The sequence below is a fragment of the Tachyglossus aculeatus genome, chromosome 21 (genome assembly GCF_015852505.1).
Source record: "Tachyglossus aculeatus isolate mTacAcu1 chromosome 21, mTacAcu1.pri, whole genome shotgun sequence".
NCBI classification, from domain to species: Eukaryota; Metazoa; Chordata; class Mammalia; order Monotremata; family Tachyglossidae; genus Tachyglossus; species Tachyglossus aculeatus.
In genome coordinates, this window is record NC_052086.1 from 60,161,471 (window position 1) to 60,189,350 (window position 27,880).

Sequence of the window (27,880 nt, forward strand, 5' to 3'; positions counted from 1 at the left end):
CCTTCCTCCAGCCCTTCCTTCAACTCTCCTATCCTTCCCAGCAGTATCTCAAGAGATGTCCTGCCTTCTCTCAAAATCCATCCCCTCCACGTGAGCATCCGACCCCATCGTTTTGCACCGTATCAAAATACTTGCCCCCTTCTCTTCTCCCTTTCCCACTGCCATCTTCAACTGTTCACTCTCCAGTAGCTTTTCCCCCACTGCTTTCAAACGTGCCCATGTGTCCCCTAACCTAAAAAAAAACTCCCTAGACCTCACGGCTCCCTCCGTTATGACTTGTGATGCTATGCCATGTTTTCTGGAGATTTGTGATTGAATTTAGAGAAGAAGCAGGAAGAAGCAGTGGGTTCTAGTACCGGCTCCGCTCCTTGTCCGCTGTGTGACCTTCAGCACATCACTTACCTTCTCTGTGCCTCAGTTACTTCATCTGTAAAAAGTATAATTATAGCTGTAATTCTATTTATTCTGATGGTTTGATGAGAGTTCACCTCCTCCAGGAGGCCTTCCCAGACTGAGCCCCTTCCTTCCTCTTGCCCTCGTCCCCCTCTCCATCCCCCCATCTTACCTCCTTCCCTTCCTCACAACACCTGTATATATGTATATATGTTTGTACATATTTATTACTCTATTTATTTTACTTGTACATATCTATTCTATTTATTTTATTTTGTTAGTATGTTTGGTTTTGTTCTCTGTCTCCCCCTTCTAGACTGTAAGCCCACTGTTGGGTAGGGACTGTCTCTATATGTTGCCAACTTGTACTTCCCAAGGGCTTAGTACAGTGCTCTGCACACAGTAAGCGCTCAATAAATACGATTGATTGATTGATTGATTGTCTACTTGTTTTGTTGTCTGTCTCCCCCTTCTAGATTGTGAGCCTGTTGTTGGGTAGGGACTGTCTCTATATGTTGCCGATTTGTACTTCCCAAGCGCTTAGTACAGTGCTCTGCACACAGTAAGTGCTCAATAAATATGACTGAATGAATGAATCACCCAGGTGTACCCTGGGGAGTTGAAAAAGAGGAGATTTTGGCCTGGGAAATCATTTGTCTTCTGCCCTGGACCCACTCAAAAAGTCTTCTGGCTTTGCTCGGGGCCGTGCATTGTGCCACGTCCTCGGTTGAGGGAGTTAGGAAAGTAGGTGGATGAAGATGTAAAGGGGTGCATAGTGGATGTGAGCCCACTGTTGGGTAGGGACCATCTCTATATGTTGCCAATTTGTACTTCCCAAGGGCTTAGTACAGTGCTCTGCACACAGTAAGCGCTCAATAAATACGATTGATTGATTGTCTACTTGTTTTGTTGTCTGTCTCCCCCTTCTAGATTGTGAGCCTGTTGTTGGGTAGGGACTGTCTCTATATGTTGCCGATTTGTACTTCCCAAGCGCTTAGTACAGTGCTCTGCACACAGTAAGCGCTCAATAAATATGACTGAATGAATGAATCACCCAGGTGTACCCTGGGGAGTTGAAAAAGAGGAGATTTTGGCCTGGGAAATCATTTGTCTTCTGCCCTGGACCCACTCAAAAAGTCTTCTGGCTTTGCTCGGGGCCGTGCATTGTGCCACGTCCTCGGTTGAGGGAGTTAGGAAAGTAGGTGGATGAAGATGTAAAGGGGTGCATAGTGGATGTGAGCCCACTGTTGGGTAGGGACCGTCTCTATATGTTGCCAATTTGTACTTCCCAAGCGCTTAGTACAGTGCTCTGCACACAGTAAGTGCTCTATAAATACGATTGAATGAATGAATGATAGAGCATGGGCCTGGGAATCAGAGGTCATGCGTTCTAATCCTGACTCCGCTTCTTGTCTGCTGTGTGACCTTGGGCAAATCACTTTGCTTCTTTGTGCCTCTGTTACCTCATCTGCAAAAGGGGGATTGAGACTGTGAGCCCCACGTGAGACAGAAACTGTGCCCAACTCAATTTGCTTGGTTTCACCCCGGCGCTTAGCACAGTGCCTGGCACATAGTAAGTGCTTAACAAATACCATCATTATTGTTATTAATATTTCAGTGGTCCCTGATGTTTGATCTTTGGATTTTGATTGCAGGTGGGGCCTCCTGGCAGCTGCCCTCTTTTTGCTTTGGAAATGGATGCTCTTGTCTTTTGGAAGGTAGAGTTCTTTCATTTTCTCCTTGCATTTTTCCAATCAGGTGAGTCGGGTTGTATTTAAAGGATGGATATTTTGTGTGTGGCCTACAGTCGTTTGGGTAACTGTCCCCTTTCTGGTTTTCTCTTAGGGGAGGGCTGCTTTTGGATGAGCTCCCTGCTCTGGAACCGGAACCCAACCCACTTCTTGATGTCTCCGGTCCCCCTCGCTTTTCCGTGAATTAGGCCAGCTCCCGTCGTTCCTGGGATCCTGCAGGCTGCCAAGGAGCTTCAGAAGGCGCTGGAAGACTATGGAGCACATTTACTTGGGACAGGTGGGCAGCTTTGGCCGTGTGCCACTCTGATTTGTCAGTCTGTTGGTCTGTGGTGCTTTTAATGACAGCTTGTCGCCCTTCCAAAGGAGGGTCTCAAAGCAGACCTCCGTTTTTTCTTATTCTTTAGAAGTGTGGGAGACTGGGTACCTGGAGACTGAGGGTCTGCCTAGTGAATTATTTTTCTCTCTGCTGCCGTCACCTGAAGGCTAGCATGCTACAGCTCTCAATTATAGATGACATCTTACCTCCTTCCCTTTCCCACAGCACCTGTATATATGTTTGTACATATTTATTACTCTATTTATTTATTTATTTTACTTGTACATATCTATTCTATTTATTTTATTTTGTTAGTATGTTTGGTTTTGTTCTCTGTCTCCCCCTTTTAGACTGGGAGCCCACTGTTGGGTAGGGACTGTCTCTATATGTTGCCAATTGGTACTTCCCAAGCGCTTAGTACAGTGCTCTGCACACAGTAAGCGCTCAATAAATACGATTGATGATGATGATGATGATGACATAGACAAGATCAAGGATCAAGGTACGGTGACTTGTTAGAGGAGTAAAGTGTGCGGACTGGGTTGTAGTAGAAAATTAGTGAGGTAAGGTGGGGCTGAGCTGATTGAGTCCTTTAAAGCCGATGGTAAGTAGTTTCTGTTTGTATATGGGCAACTACAGAAGGCTCTTGAGGAGAGGACGGATGTCACTTGTGTATATATGTTCATATTATTCTATTTATTTTGTTCATGATGTGTATATATCTATAATTCTATTTATTTATATTGATGCCTGTCTACGTGTTTTGATGTCTCTCTCTCCCCTTTTAGACTGTGAATCTGCTGTTGGGCAGGGATTGTCTCTGTTGCTGAATTGTGCTTAGTAAAGTGCTCTGCACACAGTAAATGCTCAGTAAATACGATTGAATGAACGAATGAAGGAGGTTGGGTGACTTGCCCAAAGTCATCGGCTGAATTAGAGGCAGAGGCGTCAAAACATCAAATTTTCGAGTTGGGTTTTACGTTTTTGAGCGTGGCTTCCTTTCTTTGACCTCACAAACTGCCCACCTATCCTGAGTGGTCACTGTGGGCAGTTGTCTTGGCCGTTTGATAAAGCAATGGGAGGGTGGGAGTAAATCCAGGGTCTCCCCGTCTCTCCCGGAAAGTAATAACTCAGACATCACCTTCAGGTCACCCCCTTCTCTTGGAGCCAATTCCCGATTCCCTGGTCCCTACAGATCAGTGAGAAGATTTCTTTCTTTCTCCTTTCGGCCTCTCCCCTCCCGCTGGCGGAGTTGACTATGTCCACCACTGTGTGAAGTAGCAAAGTCAGGTAGTCGATGCCTGTTTTTCCTATTTACACCGTGAGCCTCGTGTAGAACAGGTACTTTGTCCATCCTGATCATCTTGCGCCTTCCCCAGTGCTTCAAACAGCATCTGTAACATAGCGGGCGCTTTTCAAATACCATAATGTATTGAGTCATACTCACTCTGCCGCTGACTCTGGATAGGAGGTTTTGTCATCGTAACTGTGCATGGCGCAATCATTACTCAAGCCCCTTATGTTATGCCATTTTTCCAAGTCCACCTTTCTTTCTCTCAACTCTGGGGAAAAGAATCTTTCACGCCAATTGTTTTCTTTCTGTTTTTCAAATATCCCTTGACTTTGTCTCTGACTCCTCCAGTCTTTCCTTTCATTCATTCATTCATTCATTCAGCCGTATTTATTGATCACTGTCTGAGTGCGGAGCACTGTACTAAGTGCTTGGAAGAGTACTATATAACAATAAACAGATACATTCCCTGCCCATAAGGAGCTTACAGTCTAGAGGGGGAGACAGACTTTAATACAGAGAAATTATATATCTGTAATTCCTGCCCTGTCCCAGCTCCTGGGTATATCAGTGATTAGTGTGCACTGCTCTTAGTGTTTACTTTTGTGGGAGGTGAGGAAAAATGCAAGGGCTCCGGAAAGGCTTTGATTTCAGAGAAATGAAGGGAAACAATCTTTAGAGAAGCCGCAGGGGTTCCTCTAGCCCACTGCTGTAAATCGGAAGGGACTTGAACAATTGAAATAGTAATTACTTTTTAAGCCTGTAATGACATCTTCTCCCTGACCTTTCAGTTCTGCCAATTTAGCAAGTTTAAATTGGAAAAGCTTGTGTCCTGACCTTAACCCTCTGGATAGCTTATACCTCTCAGCACCCTCCATTCTCCTTCACACATACCCACAACAGGGAAGGTGTATTCGTCAAAGGTGCCAGACTCGCCAAAGCCGAGACCAAATCCCCCTCTGAATATATGGATCTCACAGATGAGTTCCGATAACAAGCGAGGGAGGAAACATTTGGCCCCTTGTGATGGTTGGGAGCAGAATTAATGTGCAGAGAATTCCAGGCCTGGCCCCGAGGCATGGAAAGAAATGGTTCCTCTAGGCTGTTTTAGTTTCATATTGGGGGTTTGGCTTTGTGAGAATTGCCCTGCTCCCCTTTCGGGGGGCAAGGGAGGTGGTGTGGGCCTATCCGAAATGACCTGACGGAGAAAAAGAATTTCTATCCATTCAATACTTGGGTAGGGTTGTTTCAGAGCTTTTGCAGAGAGTATCTAGAGGAGAAGTCTTGCTGCTTGGAGTTGGGCTGGGCTGGAGTGAGTGCAGCAGAGGACCATTCAACAATATTTGTTATAGGACTGCACTACGGTACACTCCACTAGACTCTAAGCTCCCTGAGAGCAGGATCTACCAACTCTATTGCATTATACTCTCCCACGTGCTTAGGTGAGTGCTCTGCACACAGTGAGTGCTCTGCACACAGTAAGTGCTCTCTAAATACCCTTGAGGAAGTGAGTAGGGCTGAGAGGGCCTTTCCCTTCAAGGCCCTACTGAGAGCTCACCTCCTCCAGGAGGCCTTCCCAGACTGAGCCCCTTCCTTCCTCTCCCCCTCTTCCCCCTCTCCATCCCCCCCATCTTACCTCCTTCCCTTCCCCACAGCACCTGTATACATGTTTGTACATATTTATTACTCTATTTTACTTGTACATATCTATTCTATTTATTTTATTCTGTTAGTATGTTTGGTTTTGTTTTCTGTCTCCCCCTTTTAGACTGTGAGCCCACTGTTGGGTAGGGACTGTCTCTCTATGTTGCCAACTTGTACTTCCCAAGCGCTTAGTACAGTGCTCTGCACACAGTAAGCGCTCAATAAATACGATTGATTGATTGATTGATTGAGAAACAAAAAAATAAAGCCTTGGATAGGCCAGTCCCAGCCCATAGAACCTGATCATGAAGGGCCACGTAGAGCATGCCCGAAGCTGGACTGCCTCGGGTGAGGTAGTTTCAAATGCCTCCCATAGCTCCCCAGTTTCAGGCCTCTAGGGTGTCTGAGAAAAGCAGGTAGCCTAGCAGGCTAGGTAGGAGAAGAAGCATGGCTTAGTGGATAGAGAACAGGCCTGGGACTCAGAAGGTTGTGGGTTCTAATCCCGGCTCCTCCACTCGTCTGCTGTGTGACCTTGAGCAAGTCACTTCACTTTTCTGCGCCTCAGTTCCCTCATCTGTAAAATGGGGATTGAGACTGGGAGCCCCATGTGGGACAGGGACTGTGCCCAACCCTATTTGCTTGTATCCACCCAGTACAGTGTCTGGCACACAGTAAGCGCTTAACAAATACCGCAATTATTATTATTATTACTGTGCAGCCTCTCCTGCCTGTGCTTGTCTCCAAGGCAAATGCACCCTGACAGCAGCCTCCCCGTCAAGAAGGGAGGCTTGGACCCGCCTTTAATGAATCTGGCTGAGCTCAGATTCACTGCCAGTTTGGCGTGGTACTTGGGCTAGACCTGAGGTAGGCCTGGGGTGGACCTAGAATAGCCTCCTTGCCGACCTCCCTGCCTCCTGTCTCTCCCCACTGGAGTCCATACTCCATTCTGCTGCCCAGATCATTTTCCTTCAGAAATATTCAGACCATGTTTCCCCACTCCTCAAGAAACTCCAGTGGCTGCCCATCCACCTCCCCATCAAACAAAATCTCCTCATCTTTGGCTTTAAAACATTCAATCAACCCCCTTGCCCCCTCCTGCCTCTCTTCGCAACTCTCCTACTACAACCCAGCCTGCACTCTTCCTTCCTCTAATCCCAATCTCCTCACTGTACTTTGATCTCATCCATCTCACTGCCGACCTCTCGTCCACATCCCGCCTCTGGCCTGGAATGCCTTCCCTCCTCATATCAAACGGATAATTTCTCTCCCCCACTTCAAAGCCTTATTGAAGGCACATCTTCTCCAAGAAGCCTCCCCTGACTAAGCCCCACTCTCCTCTTCTCCCACTCCCTTCTGCGTCACCCTGACTTTCGTTCATCCTCCCTCTTATCCCCACAGCACACGTATATATATCTGTAATTCATTTATTTATGTATATCAATATCTATCCCCCTCCAGACTGTGAGCTCGTTGTGGGCAGGGCATGTGTCTGTTGTATTGTACTCTCCCAAGTGCTTAGTACAGCACTTTGCACACAGTAAGCACTCAATAAATACAATTGAATGAATTGAAAGTTTCTGGTCCTTGCAGAGTTGTTGCCTAAAGGAGGGCTCCAAAACACTCCCCTCCCGCCCCCAGCCAACAGCAGGATTAGCCAGGGAGGTGGACATTTGTGAGTCACTTTGGAGGAAAGGGCCTGGTTGAGTTGGTAGAGTGCCCATCCCAGGCCTGACTGCCCAGCTTTGTAAGGAATAATTAGTATTCACAGCAGCATCCGAGCTTCAATCAGGCGCCTGCAGTACTTTATTCCAGGGTGCGGCGAAAGGCCGCGTTTCCTTCCGAAGCTGTTTTTCCTGTTAATCTGGGCCTTTGGATTACTCTCATTTTTTATTGTCTGTGTTTGGAATTCTGCATTCGTCTCTGCCTTGCTTTCCTCCGAAACCCCCACACCACCTAAGAACAGTTGGTGCTCAGCGAGTTCTGTTAACTCACTGCCCGTTTGGCCTTAAAGTTGCCAAAAGGTAAATTTTTTTGTGGGCATTACCTGTTAGCAATAAACATTTAGACACCTGTTCAGGGCTTGCAGCAATATCTAAAGATGTCGATCCGAACCAAGTCAGCAGAGCGAAGTTAAGCTCAATGCCGACACCAACGGTGATGACACTGTCTTTCCTCTGGAACACAATGATCGGTAACAGAAAAAAAAATGAGCTATTTTCATATCTGAGTGGAGAACATGTAGCACAATGGAAAATAAAAATAGGCCGGAACTGTATGTTTTTGGGATGATCTTAATCTTCCACAGAAGGGCTGGCAGATTGCGGAAGACTGGGTATCAGAGCCACCCGGGCTTTTCCGGGAGGGGTCAGGCCGGTAGCTGCCTCCCAGAACTCTTTGCCTTATTGCTTCCTGAAGAAAATGGGTCAGGGACCTGGGAATCTGTGGAGGAGCCATTGGAGAAGCTGGAATTCCCCATTTCCTACAGCTGGCAGATTGTGAACCACCTGCTGATGGTGAAGAACTCACCTGAGCTCAGAGAAGCGCATCAGCAGGTTAAGAGAAGGGCGGGTATGTCTGTGCTTCTAGTTCATGCATATAGAGGCTGGGCACCGGTCTCATCTGAAGCAAGAAGCTGCAAGAGTTTTCCTCTGAGGGAAACTTGACTCATTAGTGCAGATGAACCCAGCAAGATCCCGGGATGGCGCTGAGGGCATTTGATCGTGATGCTCAGGCCTACCTAACACCCGGGCTCTCCTTTTAGGAAATTCTCTGTCAGAACGATCCGGTCCCGTAAATTCTTATGCTGATAAATTCCGTTCTCGTCCTGAGGACGTTCGCGAACTATGTTTCTGGAGAGGGAGGCTTGATGGGAGGCTATGGGTTTGTTTCATTGAGTGGACCAAAGGGACAGAAACCAGTTTCCAAGAGACACGAACTGAGCAGATTATTTTCAAAGTGCTTCTCTGAAAGGAGGTGGAACTGGGGACCATCCATCAGCTAACAGCACTTGATCTTCCAGTACCTCTTAATCTAGCATGCATCTTCTCCAGCGGCCTACCTTCTCTTCTCTCTCTTGGTGCTCATTTCACCGCTCCAAGGCCTCTGCCCAGATTAAAGGGGTGAAACTCACTTAAATCCCTTCCCAAGGTCTGCTGTGTGACCTTGGGGAAGTCACTTCTCTGTGCCTCATCTACCTCATCTGTAAAATGAGAATAAAGACTGTGAGCCCCATGTGGGACATGGAATGTGTCCAACCTGATTAGCTTGCAACTGCCTCAGTGCTTAGTACTGTGCCTGACACGTAGTAAGCACTTAACAGATTCCCAAAGGGAAAAAAAAAACATTTTGGTACTTGTCTGCAACTCTGCCAAACAGGTTTGGAGGGGAAGGAATGTGAATCTAGTGGTTAGAATGAAGTTTAAGGATTTCCTGTGGGTTTCGGTGCTCGTCCCTGTTGTCAGAGAAAATGGAGGGTTGAATGTGGATTCAGGGTGTAGCGTTCTCTTTCTCCTGTGGGCTCCTGGCTGCATTTAGGGACCTTTCCCATTCTCCAACCCAGCATGTTCTTAGCTGCCTCTTTTGGATTTTTTTCAGGTTCAGCCTCTCATGATGAACCTCACAACGCAGATAGCTCAGAGCCTCCCCATCTACAACTCCTTTAAAGTGAGTCTTGAGGATTTCTCTTTTCCTTGGTACTGCCGGCCAGTGGTGGGATGTATCAATATGCTGCTCTTCCAAGAGGGTGAGTGTGGGGCTGAAAACTTGTTTTTCCTTCAAACTTTATTCCTAGGACCCTATGGAGTCTGCAGCTGAGGCCACTGTAGCTGTGAAAATAAGTATTGGCCCTCCAAGAAATTAGGGTGGAGGTAATGGAAATTGGGCCAAAGGTTAGAGTGTATTTATGGATGGATATATTCTCCTTTTCCTTTCAGTTCCTTTTGGTGCCTTTTCGTGGGAAACTGGGCTGGGTGCAGGCAGGTTCTCTGAACTGAAGGTGAAGAGCAGTAGAAGAAGTGAGAAGGGATAGGAGGGAAGTGGGTCTGTGGATAAAGTGGGGGTGGAACACTTCCCAGGAAACAGATGAAGTTGAATTGTGGTGAGAAAAGGGGCTATAAATGGGAATACATTCACCCTGTCCCATCCTGGGGCTTGGCACAGGACATGTCTCGGAGACTGAGGTTGGAGGGGTTCTGGCAGATTTCCCTCTGTGAGTGCAAACATATGAATAGTTATTGAATTCCCAGGAGGGAATTCTCCTCCCCCGCCCCCTTTTTTCTTCAGGTAAAGGTCAAACCTGTGTGTCGTACTCATGCCTGGTCGGCTGGGTCCGTAGGGCTGGCCCGCAGCCCATCTTTGCAGTCACCTCTCCAGGCTGCAGGGTCAGGAAGAGCCCAGGATTGGGGGTTGAGGAAGGAAGCCGGGCGTCAGAATGCCTGTGGGACTGTTCGCCAAAGCTCACTTCACCCTCCTTCCATTTAGACCAGTGGGAGGCTCTCTTGCTGTTCAGTCTAATTACAGTCCTGCCCCGGGCTTCCTCAGAGACTTCTTAAACCAGAGCAAGTCTCCTGGAGACCACCCCAGGCAAGAGGGGGCCCAGCGGGAACAGTTCCTTTGCTTCATTTGTGTTTTTACAAGTTGCCTGTGAAGAAACCTGATGTCTTACAAGCTGGGTACAGGGAGGAAAGGAAGAGTAGGCATCAGTTGTGTTTCCTACAGCCGTGGAGGTGGTTGGGGCATTATCTCTGCAGAATCCTCAGTGTCGGGATCATGGCAAGCTGCATTAGCTCCCTGCTCGGCCTGCCACTGTCGCTGGCGACTCCCTATGATGTAATTAATGAGATGCTGCGCCTCTGACCTGCTTAGTCTTTCCTGCCATCCTTTGGACCCGTGCTCCTCTTCAGCCCACTTTGAGAATCCCTGACAGTTCCTCGTCGAGGGAGCAGTCCCCACCGCTCCTTCACCCCTGGCAATCATTGGCTGCGGGGAAATGAAGGGCCTTCTAAAAGTTAAAAGTTGGTTCTTGGGGATTTTCTCCCTTGGAGTCGTGCCCTGGGGAAAATCCTCAGGGAAATTTACCAAGCTTTGCCAGAAACCCACCATAGGCAGTCGCCCCAGCACCATCTCCCCACTCTCTGGCCTATATTCCCATACTGGTACGTCTCGTTGATTGACCAAGAATTAAATCATTTTAATAAAAAAAAGGACGTCTTGGGAAAAGCACCATGGTATTCCCATACTGGTATGTCCCATTGATTGACCGAGAATTAAATCATTTTAATAAAAAAAGGACGTCTTGGGAAAAGCACCGTGGTATTCCAATACTGGTACGTCCCATTGATTGACTGAGAATTAGCAGCAGCGTGGATCAGTGGAAAGAGTGCAGGCTTGGGAGTCAGAGGTCATGGGTTCGAATCCCACCTCCCCCACATATCTGCTGTGTGACCTTGGGCAAGTCACTTCACTTCTCTGTGCCTCAGTTCCCTCATCTGTAAAATGGGGATTAAGACTGTGAGCCCCACATGGGACAACCTCATATCCTTGTGTTCCCCCCAGCGCTTAGAACAGTGCTTTGCACATAGTAAGCGCTTAACAAATACCAACATTATTATTATTATTGACTGCCCTGCCAGCTGGGACGATTCTGGGTCTGGAAATGTCGTAGCCCTGCCCAGCTTTCTGGGACTGTTGGGTAGAGCTGACCTGCTGGGAGATTAGTGGTGGAACCTTGGATTCATTTTGTCCGGGACCTAGGCTGTATTTGCACCTGGGTCTTTGCAAACGCCGCACCGCAAATCTGAATGAAAGACATTTCGAAACTCAGCATTTTCTGAGTCTGCTGGGCTCTTCTGCTCAGTTCCTTTGAGCACAAATTGTACTCCAGCTTTATTGTAAAAAGCTATCTGAAACGCTCCTTTTCCCCCTCATCTCTGCATCCCCTCTACTCCAAAGCGACCTCTTTTTACACAGTTAACTTGCAGGGACTGACTCCTAATTTATGCAAAGACCCAAACAACTCTTTGGGTGTGGGAAGGAGCAAAGCACATCAGAGGCATAGTAAATCCAATGAAACAGGACTCAACTCTTAGGCCAAAAGCCCTTAGTGGGTGTTGAGTCACTGGATTCTAATGGCAACAGATGGGGTAGTGAGGATGGTCAGAGTGGATATTGGTCCTCGGTGGGAACTTGGGGATGGCATGTACTGGGTCCCTACCGGTTCCGTTCTCCAAACTGAAACTGCTTCATATCCTCAGGTCAAAGTCTCAGCGGGGTTTGTCTGAACTCTAACATTGTATGATGCTGCTCTGATGGCCAGTCATCACTGCAGCCCGGGGGGAACGAATGTGACCGTGTGAGAGGTAGAGGTTGCAGTGGGGTAATGGACTGGCACTTTAGGAGGCTCTGTTGAGATGTTGCCACATTTTGGATGAGACAAAGGGTTTATACATTTCCCCTTTTGTTCCTATTTGCAGGGGAGAGAGAGTGTGTGTGTTCGTGTTTGTACTGTCCTTGCTGTCTCCCCCATTAGGTTGTAAACTCTTCTGGGTAGGGACCGTGTCTTCTATTTTTTATTATATGCCCTCAAGCACCTGATGTCATGTTCAATAATTACCACGATGATGATTTCGGCTCTCCAGAACGGAAAGGCTGCTCTTTCCTCTGGCTACTCCAGTGTGTTAGCCAAAAGCTCCGGTCTCCTGCCCTTGTTCTTGGGAGCCTTGCTATTATGATGTTGGAGAAGTGGGGGGTGTTGGGATGGGGATTACCTCAGGAAGAGTCCCCAGAGACCCAGCTCAGTTTGGGCCGGGCCCCAGCACTAGCAAGAACTGTACTGATCAATCAATCAATGGCATTTATTGAATGATTACTACGTGCAGAGCACTGTACTAAGTGCTTAATTAATCTCCACTTGAGCACTTAGTAGCCAATGAGATCCCCTTCAATTCCACCTGAGCGGTTCCTGTCTCTCAGGGCTATTTCATGGTATTTTTGAACCGGGCACTGTATCCTGTTCCCAGATCATTAGACTGACTTCACTAAAGTCTGGTTTCTCTGGATCCAAGGATCACAGTACATAGAGGAGGGCCCATTCGGAAAGAAATTGACACTTAAAACCCAGGCGTTCTTTTGGCTTGATTTTAAAGAATGGGTTGCCTCACCAAGCTGGGTTGTGGGCTGTGACTGAAGCTTTGTGAGCAGCGTGGCTTAGTGGAAAAGAGCACAGGCTTCGGAGTCAGAGGTTGTGGGTTCTAATTCCGGCTCCACCACTTGTCAGCTGTGTGACTTTGGGCAAGTCACTTCTCTCTGCCTCAGTTACCTCACCTGAAAATGGGGATTAAGACTATGAGCTCCATGTGGGACAATCTGATAACCTCGTATCTGTCCCAGTTCTTAGAACAGTACTCGGCACATAGTAAGCGCTTAACAAATACCATCATCATCATTGGTGATAGCTTCCAGAATTCACTGTAACCTCCTTTGTAACCCCAAACGTTGCCCTGGCTGTCGGGAGCTGAGCCGACTCCCTGGGCTGGTCGAGGCCCAGCGCCGGATCCTGGCTGGGTTCCTGAGGGCCGCCCACCAGATAGGTGCCGAGCTGGCCCGGCCACACAGAGAGCGGTTCAACGCCGTCAGCCTGAGACTCACCAACCTCTCCACCACCTTTGTGTACGTGACTATGGGCCATCTCGCTGCCTAACCCGGGGGGCCCCAGACGCACTGGCAGACCTGGGCGAAGCAGGGGAGCTCTCCTACCCAGTGTTCCCAGACCGTGCCAAAGTGACTCCTTGGTCAGGAGAGGCCTAGAAATGGAAGAAGAGGGTCTCCCAGTGGCTGAGAGGATGCTGAATCTGTGGCAGTTCCGGCCTTCAATGGACACCAGCATTGGAATATCGAGTTTATGTATCAATAACCTCTGAATGTCTCACCTCGACCACAAGGACACCCCTCAGCCTGTCTCTTCCAATCCTCGGGCTTTTTTGCGAAACCCGTGGCCCCAGGAATTAGGCACACAGCCAGACAGGGGTTACTCAGAGGCCTCTGTCTGCTCACCTGCCTCCCATGCAGATTAGCATAAACCCTCAGCTACGTTCTCCACCTTCCCACACACCAGGCACACACTGGTACCCATCCTCTCTGCTTCTCTGTCTCATCTCCAGGTCTTCGTTGGAGAAATGGTAATCAGGAGCTGACAGTTTATAGCCTCTGTGCGGGCTGGCTTTGCCAAGAGGTTTCCATGGAGACAGATCTTTGATTTCAACAAAATAAGCAAGCCAGGAGGAATATAGTTCAAATCGAGAGATTCAAAATAAGCGGATTCAACCTCCTCCTGGCCTCTCCATGTTTTGGGTCCCCAGGCACACTACACTCTTAACTTTCCAAATAATATGGTCCCATATCGCCTCAGGTTGATTAGGCTAGGATGCTAACCCCTCAAGGCAGCCTGGGGGATGCTAAAGAGAACACGGATGTTTTGGCCGGTGATTTGGGGGTTGGGCCCATCCCTCCCAGCCATTTCCAAGTGGCCTCACACATAGCCTTAGTCTTTCAACAGCAGCAGGGCCTTGGTTTCCTTAGTGAATGGTAAGACCCGAACGAGGTTCCTCTAGACTGTAAGCTCCTTGAGGGCAGGGAACGGATCTATCATGTCTATTATACTGTACCCTTCCCAAATGCCTAGTACAGTGCCCGGCCCACAGTAAACACTCAGTAAATACATTTGATTGATTGACTGAGGTGGTTATAACTGCAGCCCCAGAGCCTTGCCCGGCCTGTGGGTATGTCTGTTTCCCTGGGCACCTCATGGCAAACTCAATTCATCTCTTCCAGATACAGGGTCTTGGATGCCACCAAAGCCTTCTCACTGCTGCCTAGAGACATTGACAGCGTGGAGGGGCTCCCCACATTTGCTCGCATGGTACTGGCCACCAATGCTGTGGCTGGGACCAACCAAAGGTAGGATCGGTGAGCGGGTTTTATGTATTTTTTTATTTGGAGCCAGGTTATAATAATAATAATAATGATATTTTTAAGCACGTACTACTCACTGGGGCAAATGCAGGATAATCAAAGGGGACACAGACCCTGCTCCACATGGGCTTCACAGGCTAAAAGGTAGGAAGAGCAAGTTACATCCCCATTTTACAGATGAGGAAACTGAGGCACAGGATGGTGAAATGACTTGCCCAAGGTCACACAGCAGGGAAGTGGCAGTGTTGGGACTATATCCAGGGTCTCCCGACTCCTAATCCCTTACTCTTTCCACTACACCCTAAAGCATTTCCAAAGACCTAAAGGATTCTTACTGTAATTGTTAGGATGAGGAAAAGGGGTAGTATCCTTGAGTTCTCCCTCCCTGTGTTTCCTTAGAAGCCTGAGGATCTACTCACCTGGGAGAGTTAGTTGTTTTCCTCACATGACAAGCAAAGCCCCAAGAAACCATATATGATTTTGGGTAAAGAGTTAATTTTCCCTCAGGCGTGCGGTGCTGATGCTCGGACTCCTAAATGCCCAGGAGCCGGGGGCTTCTTCCCAAACTGCTCCCCAGCTTTCAGTGGCACCGCAGCATCTTAGGTTTCTCCGACAGGCTCTGCCCAAGACATCACAGGGTTGCCTGGGGGAAATGGAGCCTCTCGAGCCAGCTCCTGCTGGGGTGTCCTTTCTCCCCCTCCCTGATTCCCTCCCAGCAGCCCCGACCCCGACGCCGGTCCGTGGCGAGCAACCCTGGATGCTCCCAGCTACGAAGCCGTGATGAAGCACAGCCCCAAACGCGAGTTGCGCCAACAACTGTACTGAGCCCGGGTCATCCGTTCTCCTGGCAATAGAGACCTGGTTGATGAGATTTGGGCACTCAGGTAGGTCCGGCCATACCCTTATCGCCCCACCACCATCAATCATCATCATCAATCGTATTTATTGAGCACTTACTGTGTGCAGAGCACTGTACTAAGCGCTTGGGAAGTACAAATTGGCAACATATAGAGACAGTCCCTACCCAACAGTGGGCTCACAGTCTAAAAGGGGGAGACAGAGAACAAAACCAAACATACTAACAAAATAAAATAAATAGAATAGATATGTACAACTAAAATAGAGTAATAAATATGTACAAACATATACATATATACAGGTGCTGTGGGGAAGGGAAGGAGGTAAGATGGGGGGATGGAGAGGGGGACGAGGGGGAGGGGAAGGAAGGGGCTCAGTCTGGGAAGGCCTCCTGGAGTAGGTGAGCTCTCAGTAGGGCCTTGAAGGGAGGAAGAGAGCTAGCTTGGTGGATGGGCAGAGGGAGGGCATTCCAGGCCCGGGGGATGACGTGGGCCGGAGGCCGATGGCGGGACAGGCGAGAATGAGGCACGGTGAGGAGATTAGCAGTGGAGGAGCGGAGGGTGCGGGCTGGGCTGTAGGAGAGAAGGGAGGTGAGGTAGGAGGGGGCGAGGTGATGGAGAACCTTGAAGTCCAGGGTGAGGAGTTTCTGCCTGAGGCGCAGATTGATTTTTAGCCACTGGAGATTTTTGAGGAGGGGAGTAATATGCCCAGAGCGTTTCTGGACAAAGATAATCCGGGCAGCAGCACCAGTACCTTCCTTCTTCAAAAGTTCCTATTGGGTTAAAAAGACTCGCCCTTCTGCCCCTTCCCTCATCCCACTAACCATCTTTCTCTGGGTCGGTACCACCCAGGCTCCCCTCAGTGGAGGTGCTCAGCTCCCATATCACCCATCCTTCCTGCCATGGGCTTTAGGGATTGGTGCTGCAGGAGAGGAGAGTCATCCAATCTGAAGCCCCTTGTGGGTAGAGACCATGTCACTTCTCTGTTCTGAACTTCCCAAGTGCTCAGTACGGCTCACTGTACCCAGTGGATGTTCATATACCGTGACTGCTACTGCCGGAGAGGATCTGGGTCTGGGGAGGGAATTCCAGGAAGTAAGTGACAATGCTCGACATGGCATTGACCCTTTAGGACACTTACTTGGGAAGTTGGTGGTCTCTGTTGGTGCCTGCCCTTCCAGACTCACTACTCCCAGGGAGGGAATGAGATGACTTGAAAGCTGTGTGGGCCGGACACCATCAAGGCTTCCACATCTCTGTTTCCCATTTTGATTTCTAGGCACCCATATATTTTACCTTGTATTTTGATTAGTGCAGAACTGTTCATTTCTGAATAAGCTTTCCTCTCTGCAAGGGTCTTTTGGAGAGTTGGAGGTGTGTGGGGAAGCTAAGGAAAGATGGGTATGTATCCCAAGAGACAGAACTATTAGGGGCTTTGGATTTTCTCAGGCAAGAAGCAGCAGAGCTACGCAGACCTTTCTTTGGTTTCCAAAATGGCAGTGCAGAAGGAAACCGTGTGGACATTTCTGAATTATCTTCACAACAAGAGTTATCATGGTGAGAATGGGCACCCTTACCTTTATGAAGGTAATCTCTTCTCTGACTTCTCTTCTCGCCCCAAACCCCAGGGTGGCTTCTCAAGGCTTGGCTCCATGGGTAGATAAAGGTCTCTCCCTCCCTCCTTGTCTTCCTCCTGATGCCACCACCCTAGAGGGCATGGTCAGAAACAGGCTGTTCTGATCGACCCGAGAGCTCTCTTGCCCGTCCAGGCCTACCCTTGCTCTTCCCTCCCTTTGCAATTGTGTAGACCTAGCCCTATAAAGAGAGAAGCAGTGTGGGCCAGTGCAAAAAGCATGGACTTGATAGGATCCTTGGACTCCAGTTGCAGCTCTGCCACTGGCTGACCATGTGACCTCAAGGAAGTCACATAACCTCGCTGTGCCTTTCTTGCCCCTCATCCGTAAAACGGGCATAATTGTAGTTGCCTCGCCTTCCCTTTATAGGGATGTTGCGAAGATAAAATATATTTATGTAGAAATAGAAAAAGGCTCTACAAATTTACGATGTGACTATAAAACTGAAATTTCCGCTTTCTTTCAGTGGCCAAGGCGGAGCAAGAGTCTCTACAGAAGTTTGCCCAAAGTCAGGGCCACTCTGGGGAGCTGGAGCACTGGGATGTGGCATTCTGGGCGGAAAGGCAGCAAGAAGACTTGTTCAGGTAATTTGGGGTGAGGAAGGGTTGGAGAGTCCAGCAGGGCTTCAGGGGCAACTGGGCAGAGAGCTGGGAATCAGGAGAATGGGGTACTTCTATCTCTGGCAAACAAGCAACTCTCCCTTCTCTCTAGTTGTCCTAAGCACTCTTCTAAGTGCTGGGGTAGATACAAGGTAACTAGATTGGACAAAGTCCATGTCCCTCATGGGGCCCACAGTCTTCATTCCCATTTTACAGATGAGCTAGCTGAGGCCCAGAGAAGTGAAGTGACTTGCCCGCAGTCTCACACCAGTTAAGAGGTGGAGCTTGGATTAGAAGCCAGGTCCTTCTGACTCCCAAGGCTGTGGTCTCTCCTCTAGGCCACGCTACTTCTCCGTGTTTTGGGGAGAGCGTTATCTCTCCAAAGTGAACATTGCTCCCTTTTTCTCCCCAGTAACATAAAGAACAGGAACAGTGAGCCTGATGCTTTGAGCTCCGCTCAGTGCAGGTATTAAAGAAATGTACTGAATGCAGTTGCAATTCTTACCAGAGTCTCCCAGCTTGCTCCACCATCCCCTTTTATTGTGGGGAAGGAAGATATTTGTTAAGCACTTACTCTGTGCCAGACACTGTTCTAAGCCCTGGGGTAGATACAAAGCGATCAGGTCGGGCACGGTCCATGTCCCATATGGGGCTCACAGTCTTAATCCCCACTGAGGCACAATCAATCAATCAATCATATTTATTGAGCACTTACTGTGTGCAGAGCGTTGGACTAAGTGCTTGGGAAGTACAAGTTGGTAACACATAGAGACAGTCCCTACCCAACAATGGGCTCACAGTCTAGAAGGGGGAGACAGAGAACAAAACAAAACATATTAACAAAATAAAATAAATAGAATAGATATGTACAAGTAAAATAAATAAATAGAGTAATAAATACGTACAAACATATATACATGTATACAGGAGCTGTGGGGAAGGGAAGGAGGTAAGGCGGAGGAGGGGGAGAGGAAGGAGGGGCACATAGAAGTTAAGTGACTTACTCAAAGTTACACAGCAGACACATAGCAGAGCCAGGATTAGAACCCAGGTCCTCCTGACTCCCAGTCCTGTGCTCTATCCACTAGGCCATGCCGCTTCTCAGCATTATTGGAAGAGCATTCTTCCTTTTCTGGCTCAGATGGGGCTTGGGTTTAGAATTACTATCTTGGCTTGCAAATCAGAACTTGACCTTGGTGGTTCAAGAAAAAGAAATTGAATTTACTGTGGTGCAATCCCCTCTCCGGGGAAGAGTTTGAAAGGGGATTGTTGATGAGTTTTGATGGATTGTGTTTCTCCCACCCCTGTGCCGGGCCCAACACCTTTTTCCGTTTTGTCTTTGTGTCGCTGGCTGGTGCCAAGTTCAGGACCGCTAGGCGAGCTAGAGCCCAGGGAAGAAAATGATGTTAGAAGAAGCAAAGGGACCAGAAAGTCAGGGAGCTGGGGAACCAGGGAGACCAAAGGAAGCCCCCATACTTCGCTCCTCTAGTGCTAACCTACTCACAGTGCTTCAGTCCCGCCTGTCTCACCGCCAACTCCTGGCCCACGTCAATCAATCAATCAATCAATCGTATTTATTGAGCGCTTACTATGTGCAGAGCACTGTACTAAGCGCTTGGGAAGTACAAATTGGCAACACATAGAGACAGTCCCTACCCAGCAGTGGGCTCACAGTCTAAAAGGGGGAAACAGAGAACAGAACCAAACATACCAACAAAATAAAATAAATAGGATAGAAATGTACAAGTAAAATAAATAAATAAATAAATAAATAGAGTAATAAATATGTACAACCATATATACATATATACAGGTGCTGTGGGGAAGGGAAGGAGGTAAGATGAGGGGATGGAGAGGGGGAACGAGGGGGAGAGGAGGGAAGGGGCTCAGTCTGGGAAGGCCTCCTGAAGGAGGTGAGCTCTCAGCAGGGCCTTGAAGGGAGGAAGAGAGCTAGCTTGGCGGATGGGCAGAGGGAGGGCATTCCAGGCCCACGTCCTGCCTCTGGTCTGGAAGGTCCTGCCTCCTCAAATCCCACAGACAATTCCTCTCCCCCCTGAAGGCACATCTCCTCCAAGAGGCCTTCCCAGACTAAGTCCCACTTTTCCTCATCTCCCACTCCCTTCTGCCTCACCCTGACTTGCTCCCTTTGCTCTTCCCCCGTACTCCCAGCCCCACAGCACTTATGTACATATCTGTCATTTTATTTATTTGTATTGATGGCTGTCTTCCCCCACAGACTATGAGCTCATTATGGGCAGGGAATGTCACTCTTCATTGTTGTATTGTACTTTCCCAAGGGCTTAGTACAGTGCTCTGCACACAGTAAGCCCTTAATAAATACGACAATGAATGAGTGCAAGCATCCAGCACCCATTCGATTCATTCAGTCGTATTTATTAAGTGCTTACTGTGTGCAAAGCACTGTACTGAGTGCTTGGGAGAGTACAATATAACAATAAACAGACACATTCCCTGCCCACAATGAGCTCACGCAGCCCTTGAGCCTCAGGTTCCTCCTGACCTTGTCACGAGGGCACAGGTATTTTCCCCTCTCCCAAAACTGCTCTTCCTAAAGTGGGCTCCTCGAAGGCACAGACAGTGTCTCCTACTTCTCTTGAACTCTCTCAGCGCTTAGAACAGGGCTGTGGGCAGGGAATGTGTCTGTTTATTGTTGTATTGTCCTCTCCCAAGCGCTTAGTACAGTGTTCTGCACACAGTAAGCACTCAATACATACGGTTAAACCAAAGTCACATTCTGCATTCTCCTCGCCTGTGTTTCCTCTAGGCTGAAAGACGAAGAAGTGAGACTATTTCCCACTGGAACGGTAAGTGTTCTTCCTAATCGGGAAGCAGTGTGGCTCAGTGGAAAGAGCCCGGGCTTGGGAGATCATGAGTTCTAATCCCGGCTCCACTGCTCGTCAGCTTTGTGACTTTGGGAAAGTCATTTAACTTCTCAGTGCCTCAGTTACCTCATCTGTAAAATGGGGATGAAGACTGTGAGCCCCATGTGGGACAACCTGATCACCTTGTATCCTCCCCATTGCTAGAACAGTGCTTTGCACATTGAAAGCGCTTAAGAAATGCTTAATGAATCATTATTATTATTAATTGGCAGGGCGGGACCTGAGAAGTTGGTTCAAGCCCCCCCTTCCCAACTCCTCATGTCCAAAGGTCATCAGACACTGTCAAGAAGAGGTGACTCCATCTGCCTTCTTGTCAGTGTTATCCAGAGCCCTCTTCTTCTTCCCTGGCAGAGTCCTGTCTGACCTTTTTAAACTGTACACTGATGTCTTTGAGGTCCCAGTCCAACCAGCCGACGGAGCTGCGGAAGTATGGGCATCCTCTGTCCGCTTCTTCTACGTCTAAGATGAGAAAGGTGAGTCAGCTGGGAGGGTTAGAGATTCCTGACTGGGTTCCTTTGAGGTTTAAGCCCCCATCGGTAGTACTTATTGAGCTCTTATTCTGTGCAGAGCTTAGTAATATAATAGAGTTAGTAGTTATGATTCCTGCCCTTAAGGGTCTTAAATTCTAGTTGGGGCGACAGACCTCAGATTACAAGTAGGGGAAAGCAGCAGCCATGTGTTTCCATTTCCATTTTCTGGGCCTTCGATAGGGGTTCTGGTGTGAAAGCCCAATTCTTCGTCCTGCTGTTTCTTGTACTTGCACTTTGAGGGAGATGACTGCACAAACTTTCTGGTGACAGGTTGTGCAAGGTACAGCGTGGCTCAGTGGAAAGAGCCCGGGCTTTGGAGTCAGAGGTCATGGGTTCATATCCCGGCTCTGCCACTTGTCAGCTGTGTGACTTTGGGCAAGTCACTTAACTTCTCTATGCCTCAATTCCGTCATCTGTAAAATGGGGGTGAAGACTGTGAGCCCCCCGTGGGACAACCTGATCACCTTGTAAACTCCCCAGTGCTTAGAACAGTGCTCTGCACATAGTAAGCACTTAACAAATGCCACACCCTTGTGTTTCCTGAAAAGTTTGGGGCACTTAAGCCATCATTTCGTTGGGTTTTGGAACAAGAACCATCAGGAACCGTCAGTGGGAAGGATCTGGTCTGCTTTTGTTGCAGGGACTCCCCTCGCCTCCTTCTATTTGGACCCTTATTCTCGCCCCCAGGAGAAGAAGGAAGGGGCCTGGATGCTGAATTTTATCCGTAAGTTTGATGTTTACTTTTCCCTTCTCCTTCCTGGTGCTTCACTCAATTCTATCTGTCCCCTGCTAGTGTTACCAGAACTTGATTTCCTTCTCTTTAATTCTCTTCTCCCTTTTCCTTCTTCCTTACCCCTGGAAGGGGCAAAAAACCCCTCCCTTTCCCCCACGACCCCATGGTAAACCCAGATTTTACCCAAGTGGTAATGTTCCACTATCATTTGAAAGGATGCAAGCGTAGGGTCATTTGAGAACTCTGCACCTAGTTCTCCTGCACGGGAAGGGTGGCATTTTTACCAAACCTCTGCATCCGGGAATATTTGGCTGTGGAACTCACTCATTCTGACACCGCACACTCGCCCCCAAGCCGATTCTTCCAACACCACTACACACGGTAACCTATCAGGTCCGTGTTGTCATACAAGTTACCTAATCAACTATCATCTCTACGCTGATGACACCCAGATCTACATCTCTGCCCCTGCTCTCTCCCCCTCCCTCCAGGCTCGCATCTCCTCCTGCCTTCAGGACATCTCCATCTGGATGTCCGCCCGCCACCTAAAGCTCAACATGTCGAAGACTGAGCTCCTTGTCTTCCCTCCCAAACCTTGTCCTCTCCCTGACTTTCCCATCTCTGTTGACGGCACTACCATCCTTCCCGTCTCACAAGCCCGCAACCTTGGTGTCATCCTCGACTCCGCTCTCTCATTCACCCCTCACATCCAAGCCGTCACCAAAACCTGCCAGTCTCAGCTCCGCAACATTGCCAAGATCCGCCCTTTCCTCTCCATCCAAACCGCTACCCTGCTAATTCAAGCTCTCATCCTATCCCGTCTGGACTACTGCACTAGCCTTCTCTCTGATCTCCCATCCTCGTGTCTCTCTCCACTTCAGTCCATACTTCATGCTGCTGCCCGGATTATCTTTGTCCAGAAACGCTCTGGACATATTACTCCCCTCCTCAAAAACCTCCAATGGCTACCGATCAATCTGCGCATCAAGCAGAAACTCCTCACCCTGGGCTTCAAGGCTCTCCATCACCTCGCCCCCTCCTACCTCACCTCCCTTCTCTCCTTCTACTGCCCAGCCCGCACCCTCCGCTCCTCCACCACTAATCTCCTCACTGTACCTCGCTCTCGCCTGTCCCGCCATCGACCCCCGGCCCACGTCATCCCCCGGGCCTGGAATGCCCTCCCTCTGCCCATCCGCCAAGCTAGCTCTCTTCCTCCCTTCAAGGCCCTGCTGAGAGCTCACCTCCTCCAGGAGGCCTTCCCAGACTGAGCCCCTTCTTTCCTCTCCCCCTCGTCCCCCTCTCCATCCCCCCGTCTTACCTCCTTCCCTTCCCCACAGCACCTGTATATATGTATATATGGTTGTACATATTTATTACTCTATTTATCTATTTATTTATTTATTTTACTTGTACATTTCTATCCTACTTATTTTATTTTGTTGGTATGTTTGGTTCTGTTCTCTGTCTCCCCCTTTTGGACTGTGAGCCCACTGTTGGGTAGGGACTGTCTCTATGTGATGCCAATTTGTACTTCCCAAGCGCTTAGTACAGTGCTCTGCACATAGTAAGCGCTCAATAAATACGATTGATTGATTGATTGATTAATCCCCTGCCCTACATCCTGGCCAGAACTCAGAGGGGCAGAGCCGAGTGTGTTTGTTTCCCAGCGACTCAAAACCTGTCATAGATGTTCTCCTTCTTCTTGGGGCCTGGTGGGTAGGTTAGGAGCCAGAGGCCTGGGGCACCGGGGGTCGGTGAGAACCAGTCTCGCACCTGATCCATCTCTCCTCTCAGCCAGGAGCCGTCTCCTTCACCTGTGGCTTTCATGGTCTGTAACCAGATTCCCCCAGTGGGATCTGCACCCTCCCTGATGTCCTTCACCGAAGTCCTAGCACTTTTCCATGAGGTGGGAGCCCATTTTCGCCCTCCACAGAGGGGACTCGTAGAGAGACTCGGTCTGAGTCTCAGGAAGAACCACTCGCACAAGAGGATACTGTTTTTCACCCCCTCATGTGGAAAAGCTCTCGGAAGTTGATTCTGTTGCACTTTGGATCCTTTATTAATTATTGCCCGGGCCAAGAAGGTTTTACCCAAGTAATTTAGGGGTTTTTAATTCGGTGGGAAATTGACGTTGGGGTCCAGTACCCTCAGCATCAATTCAGAACTTAACCATTGTATTAGTATGTTGGTTTTTGACTCGAGGGTTCTCTTTTGGAGGGAGAAGAATGGTGAGCCTCATACAAGAGATAAGCAAAAACCGATCCCACAGTTGGGGCCCCTCTGAGACTTAAGTCCCCCGTTGACAGCGAAGGTGTCGTCCAAGGATGTTAGATTGCCCTTGTCAGCCGTGACAGAATTAGGGTGGCTTTGTAAATTGACTTAGATCATCTTTGACGGTGAAAACATAAAGAAAAACGTAACACAAATGGCATTTTCCAGGTTCGGGGTGGGGCGGGGGGTTAATGGTAATGTTGGAAATAAGGGGAAATCGGTTAAAAACTGAACTAATGTGTCATCAGGATCATCTATTTATTTATTTATTTATTTTACTTGTACCTATCTATTCTATTTATTTTATTTTGTTAGTATGTTTGGTTTTGTTCTCTGTCTCCCCCTTCTAGACTGTGAGCCCACTGTTGGGTAGGGACTGTCTCTATATGTTGCCAGCTTGTACATCCCAAGCGCTTAGTACAGTGCTCTGCACACAGTAAGCTCTCAATAAATACGATTGATTGATTGATTGATCTGGTGCGGGGGTGATGCTTGGGTTCCAGGGCCAGGAATAGACAGTGATTGTTCAATGGGGTAACTAGGTGGGACTAGCGAAAGCCAGAAACTGGTGCTCTGAGCTCATTCCCATTGGAGGCTGGAATCTGGGAAGACTAAGACCTCACCAGAGAGAGGGTCTGTGGGTAGCAGTGTCACAGGAAACAATTGTTTTTAACTCAAAAACAAGCGTTTCAGAAAAGAAAAGTTGGTTCCAGCTCAACCCACCCTCCAATCCACTTAGGAAATGTGCCTGGGAGATACCTGGGCTGAAGCGGGAACCTCTGAGGCTGAGAAATCAGCATTGACTGTGGTGCCCATGTCCCTCCCACGTTCTCTCCCTCCACCACCCAGTTTGGCCACGTCCTCCAGCACACGCTGAGCACCGTTCCCTACGCTGAGGCCTCGGGCATCAACAACGTAGAGTGGGACGTGGTGGAGGCGGCCTCCCAGTTTCTGGAGAACTGGCTGTGTGACTGGAACACCCTCGTCACCCTGAGCCGCCACTACCACACTGGAGAACGGCGGCTTCCAGCAAGACTGTTTCAGGAGATGCTCAGAGGTACACTCCCGTGGTGGCTAAGCCAGGGTGGCTGGGGTGCTGGGCACCTATCAGGGTGCGAGACTGGGGAAAGCACCGCTACGTGAAGTCATCCTCATCAATCGTATTTATTGAGCGCTTACTGTGTGCAGAGCACTGTACTAAGCGCTTGGGAAGTACAAGTTGGCAACATATAGAGACGGTCCCTACCCAACAGTGGGCTCACAGTCTAAAAGGTGACTGGGAGAGAACGAGGGAGGAACAGCGGCACGGCCCACCTATCCCAATGCTCCTTCAGAGGCCCGTTGGAGCTGTTTTTGACTCTGTTTTCTCATAAAAGTCCAGTGGTGTATTGCGGGATGGAATCTCAGGAAGCGGGAAGAATGAAGGGCCGATAAACTTGTGATGTCCTGGGCCCAGGAGGCTCGCTGACATGGCCACACCATTGGATCTGAAGCCCCCTCTCTTGCTTTGCAGCCCGTCGTTACCTGAGTGGCTCTACCGTGCTCTTCCACCTGTACCTGGCTGCTTTAGATATGGAGTTGCACAGCAGGTAAGCTTTCCTGGAGGCCTAAGCCCTTTTGAGACCTAATCAGTGGCTGGGGATCCAGAGAAGCAGCGTGGCTCCCTGGAAAGAGCACGAGCTTTGGAGTCAGAGGTCATGGGTTCAAATCCCTGCTCTGCCAGTTGTCAGCTGTGTGACTTTGGGCAAGTCACTTAACTTCTCTGGGCCTGTTACCTCATTTGTAAAATGGGGATTAAGACTGCGAGCCCCCTGTGGGACAACCTGATCACCTTGTAACCTCCCCTGTGCTTAGAACAGTGCTTTGCACATAGTAAGCGCTTAATAAATGCCATCGTCATTATTATTATTTTTATTATCCAGAGAAGCATTGTGACTTTAGAGCACAGGCTTGGGAGGCAGGAGGACCTGGGTTCTAATCCCAGCTCCGCCACACATCTGCTGTGTGACCTTGGGCCAGCCACTTAAATTCGCTGGGCCTCAGTTGCCTAAAATGGGATTGAGTGTGAGCCCCATGTGGAACAGAGATTGTGTCCAACTTATATATATCTCAGTGCTTAGAACAGTGCTTGGCACATAGCGCTTAACAAGTACCACAGTTATTATTGTGATTAGTACAAGAATGCCCTCGACCAACACTGAATCCACCCAGCCGGAGGAGGGTGGTATCCACCCAGCCAATCCAAGGAATCCCCTTGCTTTTATTTAAACAGTCAGAATACCTGACTAGATGCTCCAATTCCATCAGGTAATCATTTATTATCATTAATAATAATAATAGTATTTGTTAAGCGCTTATCCTGTGCCAGGCACTGTACACTTATCCCTCAGCGCTGTTCTGGCTGGTTAGACCCAGCCACGGAGTATATGGGAGAGCAAGTATATGAACTACAGGTGCTTGGTGCGTCTTAGAGGCCATTTGGGGGGCTCTCTTTTTACTTTTCCTGTGCTGAAGTCACACTGTGGCTATGGGCCACACGGCAAGTCAGCAAGGGCGTACTTGTCACATGCCCTTTAGGGTTCAGTGATACCATCGGCTGGAGACCAACTCAGTCTGCCCCTTTCCTGATCAAGTTAGCTCATTGTTGAGGATGCTGGAGCCTTTCTGTCGGGGGTGACAGATGAGCTTCTCTCCTGACACTTCAGGCCTGAGAGCCTGGGCGAAGGAATTGATTCAAGGGCTAGTGATCTGCGCAAAGCCATTTGCCCACTCTCATTCCTGCCACTCATGTTCTGTCTGGCAACAAACTGCTAGGCAGGCAGGGGTGCCTCTGCTGGTATTATTATTGTTATTTCTTGTCTACCAGTTCTAATGTATTGTACTCTCCCAGGCGCATTATACAGTGTTCTGCACCGTACGCACTCCATAAATCAATCAATCGTATTTATTGAGCGCTTACTGTGTGCAGAGCACTGTACTAAGCGCTTAGGAAGTACAAGTTGGCAACATATAGAGACAGTCCCTACCCAACAGTGGGCTCACAGTCTAAAAGGGGGAGACAGAGAACAAAACCAAACATACTAACAAGATAAAATAAATAGAATAGATAGGTACAAGTAAAATAAATAGAGTAATAAATATGTACAAATGTATATACATATATACAGGTGCTGTGGGGAAGGGAAGGAGGTAAGATGGTGGGGATGGAGAGGGGGACGAAGGGGAGAGGAAGGAAGGGGCTCAGTCTGGGAAGGCCTCCATAAATGCCACTCATTCGTTACTTTGCCTGCCTGTGTCTGGGAATTGGCTCGTGGTTCTGGGAGAAAACTGTGAAGATTTAGCTTGACTTTCTGCACTCCTTTCCTAATGATTTACCTCCTCCTTTTCCCCTCAGGGTTTGTCACCACTCTCTAGTCCATGATTTGCCAGGGATTCTCTCCTCACTAGGGTAACAGGGGAAGGGATTCTGAGTTATTATTTATTGGGCACTTCCTGTGTGCAGAGCACTGTACTAAATGCTTGGAGAGTACAATTCGGCAACAAGTAGAGACAATCTCTACCCAACAACAGGCTCGGAGTCACTGGGCATATAACTAAATCTCTTATTCCAACAGCCGTGAAGAGCAGAGTGGCAGAGAAGTTTACCGTCCGAAAACCTTTAGTGGTAAGTCGGCCTATGCGGTGTCCTCATCACCAGTTTGTATATCTGTTCGTACTACTCCGCCTCTCCAAGGAGCTGGAGTGCAGATAGGCGGCATTGCTTGAGCAGGAAATTGAGCTAGTTCTCTCTCAGCTAGAATTTCTGAGAACTAAACTGGAATTTTAAAGCTTCCCACCACTGTTTAGGACTCTCTGATTCTAACTTGGGAGTCAGGACTGCCTCTTTTTATGCCATTTGTTAAGCAACATGTGTCACTGTTGTAAGCGCTGGGGTAGCTACAAGATTTCAGTGTATTTATTGATTGCTTACTGTGTGCAAAGCACTGCACTA

General features: G+C 48.7%; 1 pseudogene; it reads left to right on the top strand.

Annotated features, from left to right (window-relative positions):
* Positions 1–1,145: 1,145 nt before the first annotated feature.
* LOC119942140 overlaps positions 1,146–27,880 on the top strand; it is a 31,615-nt pseudogene continuing 4,880 nt past the window's right edge.